Here is a 24460-nt window from a genome sequence, read left to right as displayed (position 1 = left end):
GTAGCTCACGAAAGCTTATGCTCCAATAAATTTGTTAGTCTCTAAGGTGCCACAAGTCCTCCTCTTCTTTTTACTTATGCTAAAGAATCTGTTCCTTTGTTGCACTTTGCTGTGACGGTGGGAATACCTGTGCCAGACCTGAGCTGTGTGTGGCTGGAAAGCGGGGCTCTTTCACCAGTAGAAATTGCTCTCATAAGAGATATTACCTCCCCATCTGTCTAGCACACCTTTGGCTAGTCATCAAAGCACAGGCTGGGCACGCAGTCAGGGGCCTGAGTCTGGCTGGCCACGACTTGCTCAACGACCTTGGGGAAGGCTCTGACTTCACCCGTCTCCGCTTCCCAGCGTGTGGCGCGGACGGTCACTGCTGCCTTTGTGACGGGCTTGGCGATCGGTGCAGGTGTCGTGTCTAGACTGCTCCCCTTCCGCCTGTTTGCTCAGCGCCCGGCTCCCCGCGTCGGCGTGGGCTGAAGCGCGCGGCTCTGAGTCCGTGGGGCAAAGCGAAGCGGAGGCGGCGCGGGGGAACGGGAGCCGCGGGCTGCGCTTGGCTGAGACAATAGCGCCACCTACAGCTCCCGGCCCAGAACAGACCAAGCCCGCGGGGCTGGAGCAATGTCGCCGGCTGCCGCGCTTCTCCCGGCCGCTCGCCCCAGCCCGGCTCCGGAGGGCTGCTCTGGAGCGCCTCGCTCAGCCGCCTCCCGTGAGAGATCCCCCCCCCCCCCCACACACACACACGCGCTCCCCCAGGCTTTGCCCCGGCTCTGCTTCCCGGCTTTCTTAGCATCTCCCTGCTGTTTGATCTCCCCCCCCGCTCTGCGCCTGCCCCTTCCCCAGCCCAGCGCTCCCCGAGGTGGGTGTCCACTCCCTGCCCCATCAAAGGTAGCTCTGTGATTTCCTCTCCAGCACACGCTGCTTGCTCAAGGCGGGACTCAATGGGCCTATATGTTCTCCCTGGAGTTATAAATAACCCCCTGTTTGTTCCGGAGTGAGGCGTGTGCTCCGGGAGCTGTCTTCTGCACGGTTATTCTGGTGAAGAGACTATGTGTGTGTGCTTAGCTGGTTCTAATACTGGCCCCGGTGGCCCACTCCTCAATCACCCCCAAAGCAACCCTCTGGATAAATAGAGCCAGCTTGTCTAGCTCCCAGCGAGGGAATTATAATTGTATAAGTTACCACAGACGCAAAAATCCCATACATATCAGGGCAAACTAAAATGGGAGGGCTTGAGGTCAACTTTATTAGATGTCTCCTCAGCTTTGGTTCCTCATTTGCGAGGTGGGACCCGCATTCTACTTTATTGGACGAACAAGGGTAAAAGATGGTTCCTTTTAAACTGTGGCCCCCAAGCCCACAAATTGTACTATCAAAAAGCAAGTCTAGCTACTTCTATGGCATTACACAAAAAACACAACAAAACAAACAAACAAGACAGCCCCCCCCCCATACACACACGCACAACCCCGCACTCTCAAGCATGAGCATGGCAAAATTCTGAACCAACATCTGAATCTAGCCAAATTTTGGTCCTGAGCCCCTATATCCTGATGCCTATATAGGTTCTATCTGCTCCTTTAGCACCAAGCAATTCTAGCCCCATTGCATCCCAGAATGAGTGACATAAAACATGGATCCGACAGGAATCCTGCAAGGTCCATCCTCCATTAACGTAACATAAGAACGGCAATACTGGTTCAGACCAAAGGTCCAGCCAGCCCAGTATCCTGTCTGCCGACAGTGGCCAATGCCAGGTGCCCCAGAGGGACTGAACCTAACTGGTAATGATCAAGTAATCTCTCTCCTGCCATCCATCTCCACCCTCTGACAAACAGAGGCTAGGGACTCCATTCCTTACCCATTCTTGAATACAGCACAAACATCCGATGAAGTGAGCTGTAGCTTATGCTCAAATAAATTTGTTAGTCTCTAAGGTGCCTTTTCTTTTAGCACAAACATAAGCATTTGATGCAGTAGGAGAGATTCTAGACTATGATGTTCCTTATCCTCTCCTATAAAATAATTCCATGCATTGTGTTTCAGTGAAGTCACAATAACCCAAATCTGTCATCTTGATCTGTCTGGATACAAACAAATTTCATTCCATAACATGGGAATTTTGCAATTGGATTGGTCTATCAGATGAGAATGATCACATTATATGTAGTTTTAGTTGATCCACTCTTGACAGAGATTTTCAAAGCAGTCTGGGGAATTAGAAACATCTTCAATTTAAATACTTTTACAATTAATGGAAGATGTGTCTAAATCCCTTAGATCTTCCATGATTTTTAATCCCATTTAAATGGAAGATGTGTGACTAAGCTTCTTTGACAATCTCAGTGGCACAGGGCATAGCTTTGCTACTGTAAAGGGATAGCTACATTTACTGTCTCTCTAGAAAGAAAACCTCTTTCAGTTGGAAGATACGGCCTGGACCTTGCTGGACACAGCCCTGTATTTGAATATTTTCAAGTGTTCATGTGCCAGAATGTATCAGGGACCAGTTTTTTTTATCTTGGAAGCAGAACAGCTAAACTTAGTTTCTATTTGTGCAGTAAAGTTTAGAGGTTGGTGGTCAAAAATTTGTTGGATCTGGCAAGACCCAGGCGCCAGGTATATGCATTTGTACAAGTCTTGCACGAGGATTTGTGGAATTTTCTAGTCCAGTAGTCTTGACAACATGTATTGCCTATTTTGATTGTACAATTTAGAGACTTGGGGGCCAAAAAATGGTAAGATACAGCAGGCTTCAAGTGCTGGTATTCTGCTGATGCATCAGCATCTGGTTTTCTGCAGTGGAACTGCAGTAATTGCACTTCTGTGTTTAGCTGGTAAATTGAGGGGGGAGCGGGTGGGTGTGGGGGGGGGTTGGGGAAAACATCACTGACTGAATCCAAGAGAATCCAGGTGCTGGATACATATTTTGCAGTGTTAATGTGCCAGTTTCCAACAGAGTCTGAGTTTTCTAGTATAACAAGTTTCAGAGTAGCAGCCCTGTTAGTCTGTATGCGCAAAAAGAAAAAGGTGCCACAAGTACTCCTTTTCTTTTTTCTAGTATAACAAGCTGTTACTTTTTTTTTCTGGATTTAGACAGAAAAAGAAGTAGGAGTACTGGGGTTCAGACTGGATCTAGGTATCAGATACTTGTTTTTAGTGCTATCGGGCCAGGATGCAATAGGATTCCCACCCCCTGTAAATTAGAAGCAACTGCATTTTTTTCCTATTTATATTATATGATATGGGTCCAAAAGATGCCAAGATCTAGATGAATCCAGGTGCTAGATCTGGGTTTGTGTGCTGTTCATATGCAGGGTTACATCAGGGACCAAAAAAAAAAACCAAAACCAACCAAACAAAAAAACATTAGTGCAGGAGTAGCATCTAGATTTCCACTCACTTCCATGTCATGGAATTTGACAACCATTGCATGGATCAAGCAGATAGATTTTTGCAACGCTCATCCCACATGATATGTCAGATATTTTTGGTGTCCTAGGAGCAGCTAGGCTGTTTTCTCTTTAGAGGGTTAAAATTGGGGCGTGGAGCCAAAATTTCGCCAGATCCAGGTTTTTGTGACTCTCATGCTGTGGATCAGTGAGGCTCTCCTTTTTGTAATAATTGAAGCTTGAGTTGTTCTCTGGTTTCATTGTACAGTTTGGGGCTTGGGACCAAAACCCAGCAAGATCCAGTTAGATCCAGCTTTCCCCTTCTCCTCTTATCTCACCGTTTCACTCACTTTCTTTTCCAGAAAGAAAAGGAGGACTTGTGGCACTTTAGAGACTAACAAATTTATTTGAGCATAAGCTTTCGTGAGCTGCAGCTCACTTCATCGGATGCATTTTCCAGAAAAGAGCATCTTCCCATCTTTAGATATAAAGGGGGAAAGGGCTTGGGGGGATGGAGAGACAAGTTGTGCCAAGTATCGTGTTTCGGAGGGTGTCACGCACTCTCACTTGAGTGATCCCTTCTTGTGAAAAAACTCTGTCAACTGCTCACTTGGCTTTTAACCTGGGGCGTGCGTGTGGTGTGAGGGAAATGTTTAGCTGCTGAGGAGGGCAGGAGATCAGGACACTCATAGAGAGGAGGACGTCAGGACAGATGTGAAGGGACAGTGCGTTGTATTGAGACTCCGCGGTGTTCCAGCCTCTCTGGGCGCTCCTTCCTGGGGTTTGAATTTGCGTTGGGCTGTAATTAAGAGCTCTTGGAGGCGTACTTAACTTGTGACGTGGTGCTTTTCTTTCCTTCTCGGTGAGAAAGTGGCTCCCTCTTCCCTGAATCAGGACCTCTGCCATTCAGAGCCACAAAGAGCCATTCTGGACATAATACTTACACACACGCACACACAAACTTAAGGTGAGCACCAAAAACTTCCTCTGCATTTTGTGTCCTCCGTTTCCAACTGCTGGGGAGTTTTGAGAGCATCTTAACTTTGGAGGTCTGGAAAAGGTAAAAACAAAACAATTTTTTTCGGGGGTGGGGGTGGGGGGGAAGACTTTCTTTCAGATGTACGGTATCCAGTCTCAAGGCGTCAGCTATGATAATGTACTGAAGGGATTTTGAAGAGATCTAGTTTGGCAAAAGTGGGAGAGAGAGCTTGAAACTGACTACCCTCCGTTCATCTGACTTTAAGTGTGCTGTGTTAACAGATGAGATGAGGGATCATATTGCAACCGCAGATTCTGTTTGGAATATGAAAATTGTATAGTTTAGTCCACTGGCTTTCTCCTGTGAGACTATACATTTCATAGAGATTAAGATTTCCGAGAGGTAACTTCCCCATCTGTTAAAATCCTATAAAGAGTTTACAGGATTTGGGAAGGGGAGGATAGTGTGGGTTGAATGAAAAGCTTGAAGAGCTGTGAATGTGTTTGTCCCACCCATTGCTTTAGGACTGATCGTATTAGATGGCAGGTTTCAGAGTAGCAGCCGTGTTAGACTGTATTCGCAAAAAGAAAAGCAGTACTTACTGCAGAGACTTACTATAGTCTCTAAGGTGCCACAAGTTCTGCTTTTCTTTTTGCGTATTAGATGGGAAAAGAATCTGGTATGATCCACAGGTTTTTTTTCCCCAACATATTTTGCCTGTTGTCAACGGAAACTTGAGATAACATATCTTTTGGGCAAAGGCTTTTTTATTATCTCCACTTTAACAAGAACGCTAGGTTGCTGTAGTGTCATGAAAGTTAAATCTCTGAGATTTATCGATGCTATAATAGCTATGTAGCCTCAAAAAGTGTTTATTTGCTTTTCATTGTTAAAAGTAGAAAACTCTCATTCCAAATGCTCCTCAAGCCAAAATCAGAAGTGTTCGCTATGGATGGTTTAGATGCAAGTGTTTAGTTGGAAAGAACTTGTATAATGTGTTCAAATTAAGTTGTCAGAATGCTTTACATTCCTTTATCTCTGGAAAAATACACAATACAGATATTGCAATTAGGAATTTTCAGTGTGGAATGTGTACATGGATATGTTCCAGTATGACGTCACACAGTCAAATAATCTTTGAAGAAAAAAGAAAAGGAGGACTTGTGGCACCTTAGAGACTAACAAATTTATTAGAGCATAAGCTTTTGTTAGCTACAGCTCACTTCATGAAAGCTTATGCTCAAATAAATTTGTTAGTCTCTAAGGTGCCACAAGTCCTCCGTTACTTTTTGTGAATACAGACTAACACGGCTACTACTCTGAAACCAATCTTTGAAGAGTTTCTTGAAACTTAGCAGTACTTGAAAAAAAATCATATGAATTAATGTCTAAAGTTGAATGCAATGTTGATTCACTACAAATGAACTTTACTAAAATGTAATGAGTTTTTAATATTTATGCAGTCATGTTTCATTGAGTATAAGTATGAAGTTAGCAATACAATTTTCATTAGTTTTGTTAATGATAAGAGAAATTTAACATATGATATTTGAAAATATAGATACCGAAGAAGCATAACTGGTGAGGGTACACCGTCTTGATAAAGCTGTTCTGAGGCGCCAAGCTCCACTGAGTTTAACTGGCTAAGGTTCTCGCCCATATGTACAATCTTTTAATGTAAAAAATATATGTAATATTTCATTTCAGATTAGCTGTCCACTGAACTGACAATCACTATAAAAGGGAAAAATTGAGTTCAGTGGAGAACAACTGCTTTCTTAAGTGAAATAAATAATAAAGTCAATGCAGTAATCAAGACATTGCTGATCTGCAATGAAAATGAGCCAAAAGGCCTGTCTTCCTAATAAGAGCCCTGAATATCTGAGGAGTCTGAAAGGAGAAAAACCATTTTGTTATGAAGTGAAGCATTTAGCTGCAACAATTTTCTGTTTCAGAGAAATGACTGACAGTATAATTCAAAAGTATTGAAGAGATTTGCACAGTAAAGAATCATTTCATTATATCCCTGATGGGTTTTTTCCTCTCACTTTCTTTTGGCAGGGTTAACACAGCTAGTGCTTGTAAGAAGGGTCTAAGTAGTACACTGAGTTGGCTTATGCAGGAAAGTTTCCGAAAATACAGATCTGAGAGGATCCTAACATGCTTTATATCCTTGTTGAAAGAAGTACCGGTGGCACCTTAGAGACTAACAAATTTATTAGAGCATAAGCTTTCGTGAGCTACAGCTCACTTCATCGGATGCATCCGATGAAGTGAGCTGTAGCTCACGAAAGCTTATGCTCTAATAAATTTGTTAGTCTCTAAGGTGCCACCGGTACTCCTTTTCTTTTTGCGAATACAGACTAACACGGCTGCTACTCTGAAACCTATATCCTTGTTGTTCACTTTGTGTGTAATAAGGGTTGGGAAGGGTATTTTCTGGCAAATTGGGAAGACTCCAGAGTCTTAATGTGGACTTAATGTAGAAATGTGACAGGAAAAAGGTATTGGGGTCTCTGTGCATGGGCTTTGGAGCCAAGAGAGCTGAATTCAAATCCTGACTTGCTTTGTGTCCTTGATCAAAATCACGTAACCTCCCTACCCCTCTATAAAAAGGGGGAAATAACATTGGTCCATCCTTTATGAAGTGCTTGGAGATCTTCAGGTGAAAAGTGATTGCCACAAGTGCAACGTGTTATTATTGGTATCATATATCTTAATCATATTGAGAGATATAGTAAGTAATGACAAGAACTAAGCACTTTGGTCTGAATTAATATTTGTTTATTTTTATATGCTTTTCTACTGAAGTGGTACCTAAATTATCATTAGATGTTGAAATACTGTTCACTTCATATATTGCATTTTTAAACCAACAATTTATTCTATCAATTAAAATTCCCAGAAAATTAAATGTAAATTTTTGAAAAAATCATATTCAGATGACAAGCTTCTTCTGTTGCTTGTAAGGAATTATTAGACATTCTGGCTCCACTGTGAGTAACTGTAGAATACAGTCATGCACTTGAAAAGGTAGCTTGTAATTTGTAGGTAACAAAATGTTCTTTGGGGTAAAAATATCTGAATATATTTAGGATTTCAATCAATGGCATTTAAGGAGGATTAGAGGAAACAGCTGGCTAAATAAATATTAGGTGTAGGGTGGATGCAATGGTATAAATTAATAATGCTGTTCTTTATTTACTCTATGAATGGGAGGTTTTGTGAAGATAAAATGACTTAAAAGTGGTCACTGTATGCCATCTAGTGGATGCTGCAAATTGGGCTTTCGCTACAGTATCATCTTCTATTTTTTTAACTATCCACACATCTGTAACTAATCTAGTGCATTACTTAACAATAACAAGTCAATTTTATTCAGTTTTAGCATAAGAGGCACCAGCTAACTTTGTGTGTGTGTGTGAAATGCCAGTTCGTTGCAGTAAAGCTCAGTTTAATTCTAGTTTAACATAATTTGACACCAATAGAGCTTTAGCTGTGTTTCCAAGGGATAATTAAATCATGCAATAACTAATACCCACAGCTCACATATAGTCAGGCATTTACTGTATTTTAAGCATATATTAAAGAAATGAAGTCTTTAGGGCTTTTGTGCTAATATTATAACAGGAAGGGATAATGATCAGCAGTAAGTGTTTCAAAGTTCCCTCAGCAGTGCTTCCAAAAACTCCTTTACCAAGCAGAATGTAGTGCTAATAAAACTATTGATTGGCACTAAATATTTCTTTCCTTGCCAGCAATAGGCAAAGGAAATATTTGATCATTTCCCCAGAAAGAGTCCTCAGCCTTTCCCCCTCCCTTTTCCTGATTCTCCCCCATCTTTTTCCTCTCTGCTCCCCAGCCTCCCTAATGTTCTTTCCTTCCCTTGGACCTCTCCATCTCTTCCCTTCATTAGGGAAGGGGAATATATCTCTTGGTCCACTGGTTTCCTCATTCAGGTATAGATCCTCAGCTGATGTAAATTGTCATTGCTCCATGGAAGTTAATGGATTGGTGAGAACTTATACCAGCTGAGAATCTGCCCCTCAGTCTGAACTTTGGGAGTGGGCTTCCAGACCATGTCATCTTCTGACTACCTGCCTATCCATAACTCGAGTGGCAACCACTGAAACCTGGCCTATGGAGCCAACTACAAGTCTCATTTCTGGGAGGAACAGCAAAGCACCCTCAACTCAAGACTACCCAATCTTGCGGAATCAGGCCCCATACACTTCAGCCACCCCGACTTTTGTCACACTCTGAATAGTAAAGCAAATGGCAATGCTGACACTGTATAGAGCAAACTGTCCTTTTCATTCAGAGAGCTTCAAAACAGGCTCTTTGTTTCTCTGTAATTAGCACAACAGAGTGGAAACCTTGAACATGATCAGTTGCTCTGAAAACAAACATTTAAAAGAAGCATTAAGAAATCACAGAACAGTAATCTGTCTGAAGCCTCCACTGGGTGCTTTGAAAAGTTTTCTCATGATCTGTAGTAGGCTGTTAACATGATGCCTGAGCTAACGGCTGAAGCCAGGGGAAATTTGCTCTCCCATGAATCAGGCAATTTAAGTTGGAGAAGATAAAATGGCTCATCAGAAAATGTGCTAATTGATTTGATTCCGTGCTTCATAGCTGGAATAATCTGGAATTGAGAACAGTTGAAACCACCACTGGGAATCAAACCCAAATCGAAGTAAAGAGAATCCTTGATAGGCCATAAAGTCTGTCCTCAGTAAAGCTTTTTTACTAATGGCACATTGAGCCACAGTCATTCTTCTGCAGCAGTGCACATCAGATATAATGACAGAATCTACATCATTAATCATGTGATAGAATGAAAATAAAATCATTGGAACAGAAAATTGTTATTGGATATGTACCTCCCGCTTGAAAAAAAAATGTCATCTTGACATTTATCTAATAGCAAGAGACCATTATCTTGCAACAGCATTCCATTAACAGTATCTCTTAATTATTTTAAAGGCTTACAGGATACAAGGAACATATGGGCAATGGAGACAGGTTAGATTAGAGATGTGTTTGGCAGAAATCTGAGTAGCAGAAAACAAATGCTTTGATGAAGAAGAGAGAAGAATTATTTAGTGATGGTTCAAATTTAGGGTTGATCATTTTCAGCCCACATTTTTACAAGGTGATGGATGTATTAATGAAGCCTTTCCATTTTTAGTATTATGTTACCAATATTGTATTTCTTGGTGAGTTATCAAATCAGCTAAATGTATCAAAAAAAAGCCTAATTCATTATACTAAATTATAATGATATCTATGAAAGATTTATAATATATTTTCTTTACTCTCTATGGTGCCTTACACATGGTAATACCATATATATGTGTGGGCATATATATGCATGCATATATATTACCATGTCTGAGGCACCATAAAGGATATGGAATATGTATATGGGGTGGGGAAGGATGTGTGCCCTCAAGCATACTCCCCTTTTGGAATGTGTAATTTGTTCATCAGATCCTGATGATTGAAAATCTATTGTTTTAAATTTCAGGCTGTGTCTGGTTTTTGGTTTTCAGCACATTGGCTATTACTTTCAATTGTTTTTAAACTGGCATCTTCCCTTGTTCCCATGGTTGGTGGCCAGCGCTGCTTGTCACTGTTTTGGAACCCATCTCCATGAAACCCATGGCACAATGTAGCTTCATTCACTTAGGGCCAGATCCTACCAACCACCATATGAGTAGCTTTGCTCACATGAGTACTCAATTGAAATTCATGGGAACTCTAATGGGATTTAAAGGAGACTACCCATGTGAGTAAAGTTGCCTGCATAAGTGTTTGTAGGATTCTGGTCCTTTATTCACAAATTGGATGAACAAAAAGAAATGTACAGTTCCAGTCCTGCAAAACTTTATGTACATTAGTAATTCCATTTCAGGTTTCAGAGTAGCAGCCGTGTTAGTCTGTATTCGCAAAAAGAAAAGGAGTACTTGTGGCATCTTAGAGACTAACAAATTTATTAGAGCATAAGCTTTCGTGAGCTACAGCTCACTTCATCGGATGCATTCCATTGACTTCTATACAGCTGTTCTTGTGAGTAAAGTTATGCATGTGTTTAAAGGTTTGCAGAGCTAGGGCCTAAAATGGTTATATCTGTAATCAATGAATATATATGCTTAATATGTGAATTGACTTTACTTAGGCTGGCAGTATGAGAAAATATTGAAAGGCTAAATTGCTGAAGCAACTCAAAAATTGAAAATGAATAACTGTTCAGCTATTCATATTTAAGAAAATCTGACTCTGACTGAAGTCTTGCACACATGTTCTGTACTTTACTTCCAAGAATATCAATGTCAAGGTTAATTTTACCACAAAAAATCTGCATAATTCAATAAATGAAATAAAACTCCATATAATATTTAAAAATACATGTATAATATTAAAGATACATTCCAAAGTTTTTGGTGTCTGTAGTTATCATAAATGTGAACATATTATAACATTCAACCAAAATAAAGTTTTAAAAGTGGCATATCAGAAAGAATAATTCAATTAGGCGGTGTAATTATTAGACTTAAATTCCAAGTACTTCTTACTCTAGCTACAGCTACACTGTTTATTTGTTTGTAACACTATATCATTACTGTACTGCCACCTTGTGGCAGCAACACAACACTGCAAACAATTTATACCAGCATTTTTACTTTACAGGTATAGCACATACAATAGAGAAGTTTCATATTTTAAATTTAATGTCCAAACAGAAAAAGTAATGAATATATAATTGTTCTTCTTACATTAAATGTGCTTCAAATTTCTAGAAGTCTGGAACATGTCAAGTTATGCCTACTCATAGGAACTTAAGCTACTGCATATCCTTGATAATATAGTTTTCCTCTTTATTCTTACAAATGATTGCTCCTAACTGGATTTCATTGTGCACTGACTAGTCAGACAGATTTTTTACTAACCCACTGTCATGTGTTGCTTTTGGATCACCGTATTACTGAAAATAAAACTTTATTTATGTGGGTGAATGTGTGTATGCGAGACATACATACACACACATATATAAGCTCTCCTGCTGCTCTAATGTATTCTGGAGACCGGATGGGAACTTCAGTACCAAAGAAATGATGGGAGGGAGAGGAAGAATGCAAAGGTGGCCTAAAGCTACCTTTCAGTTCCTTTCTAGATTTTATTTTTAAAGTTATATTATTACAGTATTTATTAAAACTATTTAGAATGATTTGTTTAAATCTGGTCAGAGTGGATCAAGTTCTGTTCATACTTATGTTGGTTTAAATCCAGAGTAACTCCACTGACATCAGTGGAATTTCTTCGGAGTTGCACCAAAGTGAGAACATATATAGGCTCTCTGTATCTCCAGAAACCACCGGTGCAGCCATATTAAAAAGTAGTGTGAATCAGGGGTGAAAAATGTGCCTTTAGACCTGAAAATGCATGGAGCGGATCATCAACAGGATAATAAAATGTCTGCGCATGAGGCAAACATCTCCCTTTACCGCCAGTGGTTGCACCACCAGTTGGTATTTTACCAAATAAAATTAATCATGAATTTCTTTCATTCCCTATTCATAATTGAATACCTATTTAAAACACTGACAGTGAGTAGTTCTTCCTAGTCCATTGTATTTGCCTGTGGGAAAAGATGCCATAGCCTCCTAACATAGTGAGCTCCATTTTGATTTACTTGTATTGCTTTGCTGGTAGTTTTGTCCACTAAGTGTCACTTTTGTTCTTGATATTTTTAATGTGCAGTTTATCCCAGGAATTCCCCCTCCACCCACCCCAACTCAGCTGTTGCATCTGCTTTTCAATGAATTCCTGCTTTTAACACATTTTATTTTCCAGATGAGTTAACTGAAGTACAATGGGATAGAGTTTCAAAAGTAGCCTCTATACCAGGCATGGGCAAACTACGGCCTCTGGGCTACATCCGGCTCACGAGCCAATTTAATCCAGCTCTCGAGCTCCAGCTTGGAAGTGGGGTTGGGGACCGCTCCACGTGCATGTGCCGTGGCTCTGCGCAGCTCCCGAAAGCAGCGACATGTCCCCTCTCCGGCTCCTATTCATAGGGGAGTCAGAGGGCTCTGAGCACTGCCCCCGTCCCAAGTGCCGCCCCTGCAGCTCCCATTGGCCGGGAACTGCAGGACAGTGCCTGCGGATGGGGCAGCGTGCAGAACCGCCTGGCTATGCTTTCGCTTAGGAGCCAGAAGGGGGACATGCCACTGCTTCCCCTCCCACACCCCGAACTCCTCATTTCTAGCCCCACCGCAGAGCCCATACCCCCAGCCAGAGCTGTTACCCCCTCCTGCACTCCAACCCCAATTTCATAAGCATTCATGGCCCACCATACAATTTCCATACCCAGATGTGGTCCTCGAGCCAAATAGTTTGCCCATCCCTGCTCTATACTCTAGTTGAGCCTGAACTTTCATGTGCATTAACAGCATACCAATTTAGAAAGATGTAATCAGATGTCTGATTGTGTGGGGGAAATTTTCAAAGGCACAAAAGGCAGTTAGGACTAGGGAGACAATTCTTTTTGAAAATCGATGGGAATTTAATACCTCACCCTCATCTATGCCTTTGAAAAATCTCCCCTGCCCTCCTTCAACCTGCATGCTATAATATGAGTTTTTACATGTTCAAAATTGCAGGGGGTTAGAAGATGGATTGAGGTTCCTTTGAAAATGTAGCCTAACAATTTCAGAAGACTTCCACTGGGTCATACAGTGAGTGTCTCCTCCAGGAAATGATTGCTACCTGTTGTCTGTACCCATTTAACTACATGATCTTCTCAGCTACATTTCAGCTCCCATCTGACTCCAAAATAACTAACTCTAATCCAAATAAATGTACCCAAAGAGTTATTATTTTTATCTCATATTGAAATTCTGAGCTGACATGAAAGAGGAATCTTTGACTATTCTTTTCACTGCATTCAAGGATTCATCATAGGAAATGGGTTGATAGAAAGTTTAGATTTACTATACTTCAGAAAGGATAAATATCAGCAAAAATGTAGAGGTAATTAGGAGATAATGTCACTTGAATAGAGCATTGTCACAGGATAATGTTCTCCTGCTATCAGAGGAATAGCTATACCATTTATGGAAAATACTGTAAATGTCAAAACAAAGCAGAGACATTTATTTTCAAACCAGAGGACATTGATCCTGTAAAATTGTTCGGTGATCATGATTTTTATTTTTGGTACACCAGATGACTGATGCTGTTGTTTTATCTGAGGGTTGTTGAGATGGTATTGCACCACTACTGAATAGCTTCATTTTGTTTGACTTTCAACTTTCTCCTGGTATTACAGCATGGAAATATGTCTACTTCCTCTAGCTGATTGTGGGTTTGTGCAAATCTATATATAGTTCTGTGGCATAGAGTGTACAAAAATCTATCTCAGACACACTCTATCTTCTTTATTGAAAGTGTCATGCAGTGACTCATCTTTTATTACATAGGAAACTTCCAGTGAATCTGTAATTTACATATTTTATACACTCTGTCAGTCATTTTTATTTCTGTGATCACTATACAATTTTATAGGGTGTCATTCATATAAAAGGATAATAAAAACTGCAAGGAAACAGCAGCCTACTCATGGGGCAAAAACTTTTGATCACAAACAGCAGCTGAAGGGAGGGTGGCTGCGTGGCTGGAAGGAGCCAGTTTAGCACCCAACCTAAGTTTAGCCTCAGAGCTGATCTAAATTATGCCAGTTAGCAGCTGTCCCCAAAAAGCTGTTATACCCATTCCAGAGCTCTGGTTCTATCCCCTCCTGTCCCCCTGTCACCAGGGTCAGGAGAGTGTGGCATAGACAAAGCTACACTGGCTCTTCATGAATCAGGGATTCCTTCATGTCCAAATAGGGGAAGCTTACAGTCCTTTCATACTGCTCCAGGGCTGTAGCATGAGCAATAATCTGGCCCTACTACTGTGATTAAGAGTTTGCAGGCTCAGGGCCTAGCTGTATACCGTGCAATATGCAAATACGATTGAGCAAAACAGGCAAATTAAGTGTTTTCTTCAGCCCACAACTACTACTGACGTTGCTCCTTTTTCTTAGGCGTCTCTTTTGCAACTGGCCACTTATGACTTGCAGATTTGGACAAAATGAAGATACCAACTCTGGTCTTATGCAGATGCATAAACACCTTGTATATGGGAATGAAAATCATGGGGATGATATGGGGGATTTACACTGGCGTCACGGCGGAGAGCATCTGGCTCATATTTTACAAACATGACAGTTTAAGATTAGTGTAAAATATAGCGTCAGATTCCCCAGGAACTGCAATGGGCAGTGTTGCCCACTCTTGCAATTCTCATATCTAGTATGTTTTTAGATCCCCAGCTTCTGGAGTCATATGATTAAATGAGAAGCTCAATTTCCATTTAAAATAAAAGTTTCTAGCCTTCATGCCTGGAGAAAAAAGTTTGAACATGTGAACTCTAAAGTTTAAAAAACCAGGAGACAAATAAATAAAAAACCCTCAACATTTATCATTTTTAAAATCTCATTATTTTTAGCTGATCTAATGATCGAATGCATCTGATGAAGTGAGCTGTAGCTCACGAAAGCTTATGCTCAAATAAATTTGTTAGTCTCTAAGGTGCCACAAGTACTCCTTTTCTTTTTGCGAATACAGACAAACACGACTGCTACTCTGAAACCAATGATTTTTCAATGCTTGGGGTCGTCAGTTCTAGAAGGGAGACTTTTAAAATTCCTACAGTCAAAATCTATTCTGCATTATTTCCATATGTATCAACTGGGGTCAAGGGAGTCATTAATTTTGGCTAAAATGGGATGGGTACCTTCCCAGCTCTTGGATATTCCACAGCCAGAGAAAAGGAAGTGGGGGCAATATGAGATAATAGTAAATCTCTCTGACTAACAGCTCCTTTAATCTGGGGATTATCCTGAGGGAAAAAGAAAGGGCCATGCAACTAGAAGTTCAAACTTTACAAACCACATCAAGCATTATGATTGGGGTTGACCTACAAAGAAGGACTCCAAAGAAGAGGGAAATTGAAGCTGCTAAACTCTCTTCCCCAAACAACACAACAAAGATGGGGAAAGAAAGCTCTCATTTCCAGGTAAATATTTTTTAAGATATTGCCCAGTCCCATTCTCTAGTTTTAGCTAGTTCCAGATGATCTCATTTTCATGAGCTTCCTTCCCTAAGGCAGCTCTTCGATTACTCCCTGCCCGTGCAGCTTTGAATTGTTTTTGGCTTTGACTTTCAGTCCAGCTCCTCCCACTAAATAGAAAGCTATGGATATGTCATATTTGATTCGGTGCAGAAAGCATCTTTTGTGTGCCATGTAATCTTTAACCCCACAATGCCAAGGCCCCACCACTTCACATGGGTGTACATTCCTGAACAGTGACTAGAGTAAGCCAAATAGAATTGGTACCACTTTCTTCAATATGAAATAAAACAACATAAGAATATGTCCAAAAACACAGGTGCACAAAGTAGATAAGTTAAGAGCAAGGTAGAGATCACTGCACAATCTAGTATAATTTTCCATTTAATTGCTGGAGGAAATTATAGTATAATTACTAATCAAGGAACTTGATTGATATTCCAAGCTCCATCACCTCGCTGCATATTAACTATCTGCCACTGGGATTGGGAACTTCTCTACGCAGACTGTAGTGCCAGCAAAGGACTTGCAGGCAATCATTATTTCTATAGAGTTAACACCTGCCATTTAAGAGTGGTAATTGTAGCTGCTACGCCATCAGAGAGAATATAGAATAATATTAATTGGACAGAGCACACAGGGATCTGTGAACAGACATTATTTATTTTCTTTTAATTATTTCCCTTATCTATTAATTGTTCTGGGCAGGAAGGATAGCCCAGCAGCTAAGGCATTAGCTTGGGACTCTGAAAACCCAACCCTAATTCTCTGTTTAGCCACAGACTTCCAATGTGACCTTGAGCAAACCATGTAGGTCCTCATGGGGAGAGTTAGGGCCCTCAAAAAAGCCAGCACACTGAGCAGGGATCTGCTAACCCATATACAGCCAGAATAATTGGTGTTATGTGAGTGAAATACATTACCCCACAAAGGGAGTTTGATGCCCAATTCCAGGCCCGAGGGAGGTGCCTTTCTCCACTTGGGGTTCACAATTGTGAATCCTCTCTTGGAGTTGGGCACCTAAGTGAGGTTAATGGGGTTTTGTTTATGGAAAATGGGATGAGGAGGTGACGTTGCAGTGGTTATAACCTTATAAGAAGGGATTGAGGCACTCACCCAGGATGTATGGTATCCAGGTTCAAAGCTCAACACTGTCTGATGTAGAGCAGAGATGAACTTGGCCCTTTGACCCTCCCACATAAGTGCCCTAACCACTGGGCTATGGGGTAGTCTGGGGCAGGTGTCTCTCCATCTGAAGCTGTTCTATTTTGTATAAATAATTAAATATTCACTCACCCAGAGAGTGCATTAGAATGACTTTGTAGCCCGCTGGGAGATGGGAGACCCAGGTCCAATGAATGAGTGAGTGCTCTCACCACTGGGCTCCTCTTCTAGCATCTTTTATATAGAATTAGGCATGCTGTGAACATGCCTTCTGGATCCGGCCCCAAAAGGTAAGATAGGTGAGGACAGTTTGTAGATCCTGTTTGGGTGCATGTGTGAGTTAAGTAAAGAGCTGCTGGGTATCAGGACTTCAGTGGCTTCACACATGCCCACACCCCAAAATTTAGACACCTCGGGGACTTTATCAGTGTAAACTTAGGCACTAAGGGATCTTAGGTACCTACAAGGTTAGGCAACTGAGAAGTGATTTTGTGAATGCCAGTGACGCCTACATGTTGGAATTATGTACCTAACATGGCAGTTAGATGCCTAAGTCCCCTTTACGAATTCTACCCTCTGTGCCTCTGTCCCCATCTGTCAAATGGGAATAATAGCACTTCCCTACCTTGGAGGTTGTTGTCAAAATAAATACATTAAAAATTGTGAGGCACTCAGCTACTGTGGTAGTGAGGGGCCAGATAAGTACCTTAGTTAGATTGATACAGCACCCAGACAGTTTGTTTTACTGTAAAAATAGGTCATGATACCTGCCCCAAAAAACTTATAACTTAATTTTAGGCAAAGTATAACAAATGTCCAAAAGGAGAAGTGGAGAAAGGGCAAATAAGCTCACACTTATTCAATTTAGTTGTGCACACATCTTAGCGGCTCAAGATAATGCAGTTTAAAAAATACAACCGTATGTAATAATGACAATAATGAATTGTTTTCCCATATGGACAATTCTATTAATCTTTTAAATACAGGGGACCTGATTTGTCATCCTGGTTTGGGACCATTTTATGCCCACTTCATACTCACTTTGCATAGGTGTAAATGACTACACGAGGAGGAAGACAGTGAAGAGTTAGGTCCAAAATGTTTGATGCATTCAGGTTATTGTTCCATACAAAAAGACAATCCTAGCTCATATTTGGCTGAAAATGGTCATGTGGTGAGTCAGTAACTTTCCACTGTTTACTTCTTCAAAGGTTAATACAGTGGCCTGAAAAATGTTACACAATTACCGTAGATTGCATATGCAAATGTCTTTCGGCTGGTGGCTTGGAGGCCAAAAATAGATCTTTCTGACCTTCTAACTGCATTTCCACTTTAGTAGTTTAAAAATAGTTAATGTACAAATTCATGGCTAAAGGGGGGAGATTTCTATATATTTTTGAAAATATTCAGAATGGATGAAATAAATGATTTCATTTTGATGAACGCCAACTTCCCCTCTCAGGTCTGTAAATTTTGCTCCCTGTCTCAGCTCAAGGGGTTACCGTCATTGTTACTGGCACAGTAATAATTTTTACATCCTTGTACCAAAGGAAGGATTCAACCCCCGATGAGGTGATCTCCTCCCTGGGATGCCATCAGAGGAAGGCTGATTTAAACCAGAAGATGTGCTGACTCTCCCTGATGCCCTGGCTATATCCCTACCCCAGTCAGTGTTGCCCACTTTTGTGGCAGCACTGGTTGGCTCCAAGTCCTCAATGGAGGAGGAGTTGTGGGTGGGATTGTGCCATCAGCCCTCTCTCAGGCAGACTTTCCTTCTTTGGCATAAAGTGTAGCTGGTCTAAGTAATTAATGTAGGCCCAATCCTGGCAATCAGCACAAGGTCAGAACACCAAGATTTGCTCTGGTGATTTGCCCAGGAACCCGAGGAAGGGAATTCTCCCTACTGGGTCCATGCAGTATTCCCTTAAGGCACAGAAGCCCCCATACTACCTGCATCCCCACTGCCATGGGTTGCAGTGGCTTATGGATCACCAGGATGCAGATGAGTGCATAAATTACACACATGTATATACAGATATATTCATATGCATGTGTACTTGATAGTGAAGGGGTGGACAAACTGTGGCCTGCGGGCTGCTTCCGGCCCATCAGATGTTTTTATCTGGCCCTCGAGCTCCCGTCACGAAGCGGGGTCAGGGGCTTGCCCCACTCTGCCAGCCTGGTGCTCGCCAGCCCCGACTCACAATTCCATTGATGAGCACCACCTTCCGGCACGCAGAGCCACACTGCACAGGTGCAACTACACTGCTCTGTTTCTGAGATCGGAACCCAACCCCTACGCAGCAGCCCCTCACCTCCCACGCGGCAGTGCGCCCAATCCTCTCCCGGTCTCCTATGGCCCCCGCCCTCGAGAGCCTGGAAAGCTGCACCTGTCCCAGCTGGGGTGCCTCCATCCATGGCTGTGCATGGTACGGCTGCCTTGGTGTCACTGCTGGCAGGGCCCCTCGGAGTCTCCAGTACCACCCCTGTAAAGCCCACCCCGCCACGCCACAATCCATGAGTCCCCCCTGCCCTTACCTCGGTAACATCCCTTATTGAGCCCCCCATGCTACACCCGATAGAGTCCCCCTCCCCCACCAGGCATTCATGGCCCGCCATACACTTTCCATACCCAGATGCGGCCCTCAGGCCAAAAAGTTTGCCCATAGCGCTGTATCTATGTGATAGAGCAGTATATAGTACAGTACGGTGCAGGATAATGTCACTGGATGCATCAAAAATGTGTATGCAAAGCCCTGTGTCCTATGCATCTCTTTAGACCTAAAATATATGGCCTGAATTCTGGAATTATGTGGCATTATCCCTTCAGCTCCTCCAGCCACGACTACCTACTCAGTTCAGTTCAGCCCAATCAATACAATGTCTCTTTCTTTATTTAATTCATTTGATATTCAATTTAATCTCTTTTATTCTGTGTCCATATGTTCTGGAATGTTTGTCTTGCAATACATGATTGAACTGTAGAAGTTGCCAGGGAATAAACTGGTGTTTTTGACATAGGGTAGGGGACAGCTAAGGCTTTTGGTACCCGGGAGGGTATGAGAAGTATTCTGGGGTTTTGGTAATCAGGAGGCAATTGAAATTTTTTTATACTGCGGTCAGAATGGATCTCCATTTTCTCCCCTTTTGCTCAGACACAGAGCTGACCTTCAGTTTGGGGTGTTGGGAATTGAATTCCACATCTCTCACCCCAAAACCATTGATATTAACTAGCTGTCCCCTACAACATTGGCCCGGTGTTTGCCATTATGTCTACGAGCAATGGCTAAGCATACCAGCTTAGGGTTTCTGCTAAGATGATCATCAATGAATATTTCAGAGTAGCAGCCGTGTTAGTCTGTATTCGCAAAAAGAAAAGGAGTACTTGTGGCACCTTAGAGACTAACAAATTTATTAGAGCATAAGCTTTCGTGAGCTACAGCTCACTTCATCCGATGCATCTGATGAAGTGAGCTGTAGCTCACGAAAGCTTATGCTCTAATAAATTTGTTAGTCTCTAAGGTGCCACAAGTACTCCTTTTCTTTTTTCATCAATGAAATAGTTAACAATATTGATACTTAAATTGTAACCAGTAAGCTTTGACATTATTACCCCTTTGAACTGAATACGAGCAGTATACACTGAACTGGTTCCATACAGCTAACCTTATGAAGGTTACCTTCATAGCCATGATAATAATAATACTTATTCCCATGTGGCACTTTTCATACATAAATCTTGAATCACCTTATACTAAAAAGATGAGTAAGTATCATTATCCCTATTTTGCAGAAGTGGGGAGGGAGGAAGCAGAGACCTCATTTTTTAATGTATATTTTTAAATAAAAGCTTATATTCTGGAGGACAATTATGTGCCAGTTTGAAAACAATAAGAAATTCATAGATCCTAAGGCCAGAAGGGACAGTTGTGATAATCTAATTTATTAATCTTCCTATTTAACACAGGCCATAGAACTTCCAAGAATAATTCCGAAACCACATCTTTTAGGAAAACATTCAATCTTGATTTAAAAATTGCCAGTGATGGAGCACCCACCATGATCCTTCGTAAACTGTTTCAGTGCTTAATTACTATCAGTGTAGAAGTGTACTCTTTATTTCCAGGCTTTTCTGTGGCCATACAGTCACATTATATATGGGGCTCTGAATGTATTCATGTATATCCAGTGGTCACCAACTTCCTTCTAAGGACTGTGGAGGGATTGCAGCCTCTGTTCCTGTCCAAAGTTGTCATATAGGGCCATCACAATGTCATAAACCACAGACCAGCAAGCTGTACAATGGCACAAACTATTTTCTGTCATGATCTTGTCTCAGCTAACTTGGATTGCTGAAAACTTTTATTGACCTTATAGCTTATAACTGCAATAAGTTGTGAATGAGACATATGGAATGAATAATCCTTGCTCCAGTGAAAAGGGAGTACAGTGCTATTTAATCACTGTCATGAAATGTTTGTTCCTTGCTATTAAGAAACAATATGCATTTTGTCAGTCGTCAGAATGTCCAACCAAAAACAGAAGCAATATCCCTCCATTTCTCCGGTTGCCAGTTAAATGGAGACTTTAAAAGATACTGTACTTCCTCAGACAGTCCTCTTCCCCTGTATTCCATCCCTTTAAATTAGTCTGAAAGAAATAACTCAAGTCTCTTGATAAAGGTTAGACGAATTTTTAAAAGTTTATATCTGTTTTAGGGTGTTGATTTTTTCTCCTCTAATTGCTTCCCAGGTAAACATATGCATACCAAATCCTTTAATCAGCAGCAAACAAACAGGGTGGTAGCAAGCTGTAATATAACATTACAGACAATATAGTTTCTGAAGGAAGGATAAGAGGTTGCCTGAGCTATACTTACAATTAGCTATTAACAGAATGAAGAAGCTTGAGTGTAACAAAAGTCCAAAAGGAGTAAATAGAGTAACAGTTTAGTCCAGGATAGAACCATTAACATCATATCTAGATGTTCAATTAAAAGACACTGGCTTGGACTTTTGGTTGTTCTTTTGGGATCTGCTTCTGTTTACTCTATGGCACAATAAGTATCTACAAACAGCTGAATTGAAGGTGTAAGTCCTTCCATTACAGATCTACACTTTATGTTCTCTGTTTTCCAGACTAAAGGAATCAGAGATTATTAATATGGAACAGTGTTATGGTACAGAAATATCCAACAAGTATATCATATAATAGGGAAATCACAAAATGTACCTTCCGTTTTTATTGCTCCTGAACTCAGAGTAAATAATGAAAATTAGTGCTGCAACTGAGATACTATGAATAGGCCCTGAAGATATGGGTATACAAGGGAAATACTGCCAACCTATGACTGTGCCAGTATAATTTTTCCAACAAAGTCTAATTTAGGACAGTCAAATAGATTTGTTTGCAGTAGTGGACTTGGGCATAAGTCTTTTGCTTATGGCAAATTTAAAAGGTATCATTTAAGAATAATTCCATGGAAAAATCCCTCATAAAATGTGACTGTAAGTCCTTTTATAGTAAAAATTAACATAAATTCCCTCTTCTCAAACAATCTCTGCCATTACAGCCATCTCTCCTCCTCCCCAGTATATATTAAGTGTAAGGTGTGATGCATAGCTGAAAGTCCTTCTTTGCTCCTTGGGAAACAATTGGTCACAACACCCTATTGCCATCCCTCTCTTTCCTGCACTGGTTCAGTTCTGGTGGCTAGTGATTTGTAGGTGTGGGAGCAAGGATTCTATCACTTCCAACCCCTATTTTCCCATTTACAGAAAGAGAGAAGTAGCAGCAGCCATGCGAAGCCATCTCTTCTTCCTGCACCTGGAGTCTTATTTGTCCCTACAACTTTATGTGTAAAGATGGATTACAATCTGTATCTAAGGTTTCAGAGTAGCAGCCGTGTTAGTCTGTATTCGCAAAAAGAAAAGGAGTACTTGTGGCACCTTAGAGACTAACAAATTTATTAGAGCATAAGCTTTCGTGAGCTACAGCTCACTTCATCGGATGCATTTGGTGGAAAAAACAGAGGAGAGATTTATATACACACACACAGAGAACATGAAACAATGGGTTTATCATACACACTGTAAGGAGAGTGATCACTTAAGATAAGCCATCACCAGCAGCGGGGGGGGGGGGGGGGGAGGAAAGGAGGAAAACCTTTCATGGTGACAAGCAGGTAGGCTAATTCCAGCAGTTAACAAGAATATCAGAGGAACAGTGGGGGGTGGGGTGGGAGGGAGAAATACCATGGGGAAATAGTTTAACTTTGCGTAATGACTCATCCATTCCCAGTCTCTATTCAAGCCTAAGTTAATTGTATCCAGTTTGCAAATTAATTCCAATTCATCAGTCTCTCGTTGGAGTCTGTTTTTGAAGCTTTTTTGTTGAAGGATAGCCACTCTTAGGTCTGTGATCGAGTGACCAGAGAGATTGAAGTGTTCTCCAACTGGTTTTTGAATGTTATAATTCTTGACGTCTGATTTGTGCCCATTCATTCTTTTACGTAGAGACTGTCCAGTTTGGCCAATGTACATGGCAGAGGGGCATTGCTGGCACATGATGGCATATATCACATTGGTAGATGCGCAGGTGAACGAGCCTCTGATAGTGTGGCTGATGTGATTAGGCCCTATGATGGTATCCCCTGAATAGATATGTGGACAGAGTTGGCAACGGGCTTTGTTGCAAAGATAGGTTCCTGGGTTAGTGGTTCTGTTGTGTGATGTGTGGTTGCTGATGAGTATTTGCTTCAGATTGGGGGGCTGTCTGTAAGCAAGGACTGGCCTGTCTCCCAAGATCTGTGAGAGTGATGGGTCGTCCTTCAGGATAGGTTGTAGATCCTTGATGATGCGTTGGAGAGGTTTTAGTTGGGGGCTGAAGATGATGGCTAGTGGCGTTCTGTTGTTTTCTTTGTTGGGCCTGTCCTGTAGTAGGTGACTTCTGGGTACTCTTCTGGCTCTGTCAATCTGTTTCTTCACTTCAGCAGGTGGGTATTGTAGTTGTAGGAATGCATGATAGAGATCTTGTAGGTGTTTGTCTCTGTCTGAGGGGTTGGAGCAAATGCGGTTATATCGTAGCACTTGGCTGTAGACAATGGATCGAGTGGTATGATCTGGATGAAAGCTAGAGGCATGTAGGTAGGAATAGCGGTCAGTAGGTTTCCGATATAGGGTGGTGTTTATGTGACCATCCCTTATTAGCACCGTAGTGTCCAGGAAGTGGATCTCTTGTGTGGACTGGTCCAGGCTGAGGTTGATGGTGGGATGGAAATTGTTGAAATCATGGTGGAATTCCTCAAGAGCTTCTTTTCCATGGGTCCAGATGATGATGTCATCAATGTAGCGCAAGTAGAGTAGGGGCATTAGGGGACAAGAGCTGAGGAAGCGTTGTTCTAAGTCAGCCATAAAAATGTTGGCATACAATGGGGCCATGCGGGTACCCATCGCAGTGCCGCTGATTTGAAGGTATACATTGTCCCCAAATGTGAAATAGTTATGGGTCAGGACAAAGTCACAAAGTTCAGCCACCAGGTTAGCCGTGACAGTATCGGGGATACTGTTCCTGACGGCTTGTAGTCCATCTTTGTGTGGAATGTTGGTGTAGAGGGCTTCTACATCCATAGTGGCTAGGATGGTGTTTTTAGGAAGATCACCAATGGACTGTAGTTTCCTCAGGAAGTCAGTGGTGTCTCGAAGATAGCTGGGAGTGCTGGTAACGAAGGGCCTGAGGAGGGAGTCTACATAGCCAG

At 41.6% G+C, this 24460-nt stretch overlaps 1 protein-coding gene across 2 annotated transcripts in view; it reads left to right on the top strand.

The window, feature by feature from the left end:
• Window positions 1–3902: 3902 nt before the first annotated feature.
• HAPLN1 (hyaluronan and proteoglycan link protein 1) overlaps window positions 3903–24460 on the top strand; it is a 92080-nt gene continuing 71522 nt past the window's right edge. For both annotated transcript variants that reach the window (XM_038401150.2, XM_043515057.1), the window contains exon 1: window positions 3903–4443. The gene's annotated coding sequence lies outside the window, so the exon portion shown is untranslated. The remainder of the gene's footprint in view (window positions 4444–24460) is intronic.

Source organism: Dermochelys coriacea, chromosome 5, assembly GCF_009764565.3.
Source record: "Dermochelys coriacea isolate rDerCor1 chromosome 5, rDerCor1.pri.v4, whole genome shotgun sequence".
In the NCBI taxonomy this organism is placed as follows: domain Eukaryota; kingdom Metazoa; phylum Chordata; order Testudines; family Dermochelyidae; genus Dermochelys; species Dermochelys coriacea.
Note: the sequence above shows the minus strand (reverse complement) of the source record. Positions and strands in the feature narration are given on the sequence as shown.